Below are 7,106 nucleotides of genomic sequence, written 5' to 3'. Positions count from 1 at the left end.
TGAGGGCTTCCCTGGCTCCATAGTTAATACTTTACCCCTGGATTGCTCTGGATTTCTTCCTGGACTTAATCTTTTTACTTAGTACATATCTCATCCAATAAACTATATATTTTACTTATTATGTTATTTAATATCTCTCTCCAACTCCACTAAAATGGAAACCACATAAACTTCATGATGGTTATGCATTTTTGCTTGTTTGTCACTGCTTTATCTCCAATTCCTAGAATGAGGACTGTCCCCTATTAGGTTCTCAACAGACAAGTGTTAAGTGGATGATAAGAAACACGTGTTAGATAAAGAGTAGTAAGTGTGGAAGTCTGTAGCAGAACAGAAAGGGTGTGCCCCTTCTAAAGGGCAGGTATGACCCATTTCCTGTGATTTGGGGCACATGAAAATAGAGATCAAATGATACCAGACATTTTAATTTTCTGTTTTTTTTTTCTTTTTTTAAAAAATTTATTCATAGACACAGAGAGAGAAAGGCAGAGACACAGCAGAGGGAGAAGCAGGCTCCATGCAGGGAGCCCGATGTGGGACTCGATCCCAGGTCTCCAGGATCACACCCCAGGCCGCAGGCGGCGCCAAACCGCTGCGCCACCAGGGCTTCCCCAGATATTTTAATTTTCAGGAAAATCTAGATATCTTAAATTGCATATAAATGTTCCCAGTTTTTAATATTTCTATTTTATTGAGGTATATTTTATGTATAACAAAGTACATTTGATATGGGATGAGTGTTCAATTTGATGAGGGATTTTTTTGGGGAAGATTTTATATTTTTAAGTACTCTCTACACCCAACATGGGACTTGAACTTATACCCTCAAGATCAAGATTTGCATGTTCCAGACTAAGCCAGCCAGGTGCTCCTTGATGAGTTTTGCTGTATGTATACAACCATCACCACAATTAAGAAACAGAATATTCTGATTGTCTCAAAAGTTTTCCTATATAGCTTTGCAGTCCTTTCCTCCCACCCCTCCATCCTTGAGCCACTGATCTGCTCTCTGTCAATACATACTGATTTGCATTTTCTAGAATATTATACAAATGGAATCATGCAATATATGCTTTTGTTTTCTGGCCTCTTTCACGTAGCATAATGACCTTGAGATTCGATCATAATGTATATATAATTCATTTTTTTAAAAATCGTCAAGTAGTGCTTTCTGGGATGAATATGCCACAATTTGTGTATCCATTCACCTGTTGATGGGCATCCGAGTTGTTTCTGGTTTTGGCAATGACAAATAAAGCTGCTGTGAATATTCATGTCCAAGTCTTTGCAGGGAGCTATATTCTCATTTCTCTTTAATTCTCCTGATTTTTAAATATGGGTAACTAATGTAAAAAAATTTCAAACCGAATCAGGCCAATAATGAGGGGTTCAAACGAAACATAGCTGCCAGCCAAAACCAGCCTGTGCCTGACCACTTTGTGGTCAGTACTGGTGTTCTATGCTTTTCTTTTTGGTAACACATGTATCCCAGTTGTTCTTTAGTTACACTGACCTGAGACTTGAGCCTAGATATCTGCATTCACCACTTTGAAGTTAAGTCATGGGGAGACCATGATAGGAGGCCATAACTTATGGCCTAGGTATTGCTCCTCAGGCCAGGGACCCTCAAGAGGGGTCAGCTGTAAGAGGTTGTCCCTTCCATGGAAAGCTTGGGTTCTAGAGACAAGAGGATACCCTGGCATATCTCCTCCAATGGACTGGACCAGTCAGGACAGTTGTCATAAGTCTGTTTGGAGTGCTTACCTGGGGTACTTCAGTTTGATCCCCTACCACTCCACCAGAAAAGCCAACTGAGAGTCAGGCAGCTTCTTTCATATCTGTATGGATGCCCCCCCCCCCCCCCCTAATCTCTTAGCTCCCACAAGTGGCCTCCTGAAGGAATTTTATTAGTGAGATTTCCAGGAAGACTGGAAAACATGGATATTTTGTTCTCTTTGACATGAGGAGGAGGGAACACTGCAGGACTGGTTTGGACATTAAGCCCTGTTTATTTTTTATTTCCTATCAGAGGTAGAGAAAGGGTAAAAGGGGCCATTGCCAGCTCTGGAAGTTAACAGTGTTCTCCATGCAAAGGGAAAGTCAATAATGATAGGTCAGTTGGGGTAAAGATAGGCGATGGTAACCTCATGAAACCTTCAGTCCTTTGGCTGAGATGCTGGCAGGCACTCACCAGCAGTAGTGCAAGCTCTCTGAGGACCATGTGAGGAGAGCTCCCCTTTGGCATCCTGGCAGGGCACATCACCACAGGAGAGGTGGCAAATGGGAGACCCACATGGTAGCCAAGATGGTAGTTTTAGGGCACATGTGGGAGACCCCCTGCAGACTCCTCAGCATGGGATGAATTTGAAGGAGCTGAGATTCTGCAGAACAGGTGTGAATAGGCCCAGAGAAATATTGCTTTGTTTTCAGTATTATGCCTCTATCCTTTAAAATAAAAAAAAAACCTTTGTTTTTTTTTCTTGTTATAATAGTCATACAAACTTGTAAAATTCAGAAAATTTAGGAAAGTGTGAAGACTAATGTAAAAGTCATTGGAGCTTCCACTATGTAGAGGTAGCCACTATTAACTTCTGAAGAATATCTTCCTAGATCTTTTAGTATTTAGGGAGCCAAGATATATTATATCTATACTATAACACATATAGTATGGAATATACTATATATTATATAAATTTATATATACATGTATATATGTGCAAATATACATTATGTATGTGTATACATACATCAGCATCCACATATCTCATGATGAAGACATCTTATTCTGTTACCTTCCTCACAAGACTGGATGTGGGCTCACACCAAGGCTTCCAGGGAATCAGGTTAAAGACTGAGGGAATCTAAGAGATCACCATGATGCCCTTGAAGCCTTGAATAAAGTCGGCAAAAACTCACAAAGGCTTATGCAGACTGGAGTTCTTGTGAAAGATTAAGTTTCACATTGGAGTTCTATGAGGTGAAACAAGACCAGTGCACTTGGGTACATAATTGCAAGGGCAGGTGGAAAGATGAAGTAAACTTCTGGGAAGAAGTCAAGCTCTCAAAGGCCTTGGTGTTGGTTTTAATCAAACCAGTCACCACATCCAAAGCCCATTCAACTCCAGTGGGCAGCATAGCTACTATTTGGCCCTCTCTCTCTCTCTTTCCCTGCATATGTATGTATTGATACATATGCATGTATGTATATATTATGTATAATTATATAGATATGTATGTATTACATATTTTACAAAATTTTACATGATTTTAGAATTATCATACAACCTATTGTGTCGGGTGATGGTGCTTTTTTAAAAAAGAAGTTATTGCACAAGTTGTATAATGGGATTTTTTTTCACTTAGTGGATCTTAAATAACTTTCTATGGCAATAAAAACATATCCAGATGGTGACTTTTTCATAGTGGTATGATATTCTATATGATTGGATCACAATATATGTGACTCTTCTGTGATGGAACATTTAGATTCCCTCAGTTTTTCACAATAAATGTTTTGCACATATATTGATGAATAATTATCTAATAATTTTCTAGGATAAATTCCTACAGGCAGGATTGCTGGGTCATAGAGTATGTCCATTTTGAAGGGTTTGTGTTACAAATTACCAAAGCCCCTTCACAAAAATGGTAGCAACTATTCTTCTGTATGAGGGCTCATTTTCTTAGATATATGCTTACTGTCCATGGATAAGGTTATTGTTAAGTAGTTTTAGCAGTCTGTTAAGGAATTTTTTATTTTTTCAATCTATTTTTAAAATTTATTTTTATGTTTACTTTTTAAAAAATTTTATTTATATGAAAGAGAGAGCACAAGCAGGGGGAGGAGTAGAGGGAGAAGCAGACTCTCCTCTGAGCAGAGAGCCTATTTTCTAAATTTTTATTTTTTAAGTAAATTCTATACCCAACATGAAGCTTAACCTCTACCCTGAGATCAAGAGTTGCATGCTCTACCAACTGAGCGAGCCAGGTGCCCTGAATTTTAGCTCTTCAAAAAAACTGTTATACTTCAGTTGATTATAGCCAGGATTTATTTCCTCCTTTTTGAATTGGGTGACTGTTAAAATGTAAATTCTTCATCACATATATTTTAAATACGTTTTTTCAGTTTTTTAAAAATTTTGATATTGCTTTATTGCACTTATTTTTGGCAGTATAAAAGTATTTCCTTTTTCCTTTTTGACTGTGCTTACATATAATTTTATGCTTCATGGTTCTGTCTTTGGTGTTATGAACTTACTTCCCCTATGAGTAAAAATTATTCATCTATTTCATGTTTTTTTCTAGTACTTCTACAGGTTGATATTTTACTTAAACGTTTGAACATACCTGATATATCTTTTTCTTAGAAGTTTAGGGCAACGATTTAACTTTATTTCATATATCTTGCAAATAGGTAGTCAGTTGCCATAGCACCATCATTACCTCTGATTTCAAATGGCTAATTGATGACAATCTTATTTTGGTCCCAGATTGGTGGCAACAGAGAAGTGTAAGAAACACATATAGAAGCCACCTGTCTATGGCTAATGCTACCCTTATCCTATTTTAAAGTTTTGCATTCCAGGAGCTGCATTCCACACTAACTCCTTCAGAATACTTGCATGCTATTTTTATTATACCCTAGCAGCCCTGCAAAATCTTGAGAACATTACCCATATACTCTGTACACTTAGCAGCCAGAAGATCATGCCCAGTTTTTCTTTGTTTTGTGATAAACCCTTTGAAAATGATAAATTATAAGACCTACCCTGTTTGTTGTCTCGAGGCTTAAAAAAACTCACTTTCCATCCTTCTAAACCATAGAGAAATTTCTTCCTTTGAACCAACTTGTAAAAGACAATAAGTTGGCTGACACTGTTTCTGCTCTTGCCAAATAGCACTTAAGATTTGCTTCTAAGCACCATGGATCTGATTTTAGGTACTCTACTGGAATCTCCATTCACTTGGGCCTCTGCAAAGGATGTTTGGAGATTTTTCTTTGCTTGGATTTCAGGACTCTTGTTCTCAGTAATGTCAACCACAAGGGTCCAGGAAAAAGGAGAACAGTCTGAACAGTCTAGAAACAGTCTGAACACTGTTTACGAACTTGTTTTATTCCATCACACACTATAATTACTTGTCCAGATCAAATCTTTTTAAAAAGCACGAAATTACAATTACACCCTACTTTATATTATAGTGATTTGTGCATTTTTCTCTCTTAATAAATTGCAGACAACTTGAGGACAGAGTCCTTGTCTTGTATATATTTGTCCCTTCCTGGGGTAAGATACAAGATAAAATAATGAATAGTATAGGAATGGTCTTTGTTCTCTTGAGACTCTTTTAAGATTAAGGTGGGTGATAAGAATGGAGTGTGGTAATGGGATATAATATAAGATAGATAGATACATGAGAGATGGATTGGAGAGGAGAGGATAGGCAGGGACTTCTGGGTGGCTCACTTGGTTAAGTGTCTGATTTTGGCTCAGGTCATGATCCCAGGGTCCTGGGATCAAGCCCTACGTCAGGGTCCCTGCTCCGTGGGGAATCTGCCTCTCCTCTCTCTACCCCTCTCCCCATTTGTGCTTATTCTCTCCCTCTCAAATAAATAAATAAAATCTTAAAAAGTGCCTCTCCCCCAGCTCATGCTCTCCCTTTGGCTCTCTCATAAATAAATAAATAAATAAATAAATAAATAAATAAATAAATAAATAAATGAAATGGGGGGTATAGATGCATATGAAAATTAAAAGAGGAAGAAGAGAAGGGGGAGGTTAAGAGCAGGCAGGCATTTGGCTAGTGGGTTAGCTGAGATACATCTAAAATAGCATCAGGACAAAAAGTGTCACTAGATTGTAACTGGATATTTGGTAAGCAAATCTCACAGTCTACCAACTCACTTGCTGCCAGATCCTGCAAGCTCCCTTTCCTGTCCTTCTCAGAGTTTAGTGATGGGATGGGAAGAAACAGAAGAAACCAAGGATGACTCACTCCTACTGGAGCCATCATGACACTGTTCATAGAAATACAAGTTAGGCATAGAAATTAGGTCTCAGGTTTAGTTTCAAACTTATATTCCAGGCATGAGCAGCTTGTCCAGGTGGAAATAACTAACTGCTAGATAGTGGTTGTAATGTGCATTGGAGACAAGTTCCCTTTGGAAATAAACATTTGAATAATGTATACTGAAGCCATGAAATTGAATAGTTCCTGAGGAAAGGAACAAAGATAAAGATAAGCCAAAGAATCAATACTGAATTTTGAGGTCATCACGTAAGTGGTTCTTTCAGGTGGTAAGAGGAGGAAGAGGTACAATCAAGGAAACTGGAGTTGTCTACTGGAGTTGTCTGTGAAGGAAGAGCCAGAAAAATGTGGTGTCAGTGAACCCAAGAGAAGAAAATGTCAAGAGAGTATGGTAGGCCACCAATGGTGATGAATGACTTTGTGAACAGATTAAAGAAGTTGAAGACAAAAATTAGATTTGGGGAAAAGAATATCAACGGTGATGTTTAAGAACCATTTTAGTGAGGTAGAAGAAATGGATATCAGCTGGTAGTGAAGGAGTAGACAATGCAGAGTAAAGATATCCGGGAGTCCTCTAGAGGAGTCCTCTAGCTCAATGACCCCTGGGTGCTCAGTAGAAACACAGATTCTCTGCCCTTACTGAATCAGAATCTGTTCTAACACCATTCCCCAGGTGATTCACATGCATGATCATATTTAAGAAGCTGCAGATTATTTGTTCAAGGTGATTGATGGGACAGGACGTTGACAGTAGTATCTTGAGGTGACAGCATATCATAAGGAAGAGTTTTTCAGAATAGGGAAGATGGGCACAGGTTTTTGGTTGGAAAGGAAGGGATAAGAGGTGGAGAAGATATTCAAAAGAGAGCTGGAGGAAGGAAATGGATGGGCCCAGGAGTGGGAGGAGAGAAGCTTCTCCCTCTGACGAAGGAAGGAAGATGGGAGAGAGGAGAAGGAGACAGTGTGGTCACAGAAGTGGAGAGAAGATGGTTGTTTTCTCACATAATGCACAGCCATGAGCAGAGGGGCTGGCTTGGGTCATCTATCTTTGGACCATCCTAAGACATTGTTGCCTCTTA

The sequence above is a fragment of the Canis lupus genome, chromosome 11 (genome assembly GCF_011100685.1).
Source record: "Canis lupus familiaris isolate Mischka breed German Shepherd chromosome 11, alternate assembly UU_Cfam_GSD_1.0, whole genome shotgun sequence".
Taxonomy (NCBI): Eukaryota; Metazoa; Chordata; class Mammalia; order Carnivora; family Canidae; genus Canis; species Canis lupus.
This window is presented reverse-complemented; position numbering follows the sequence as displayed.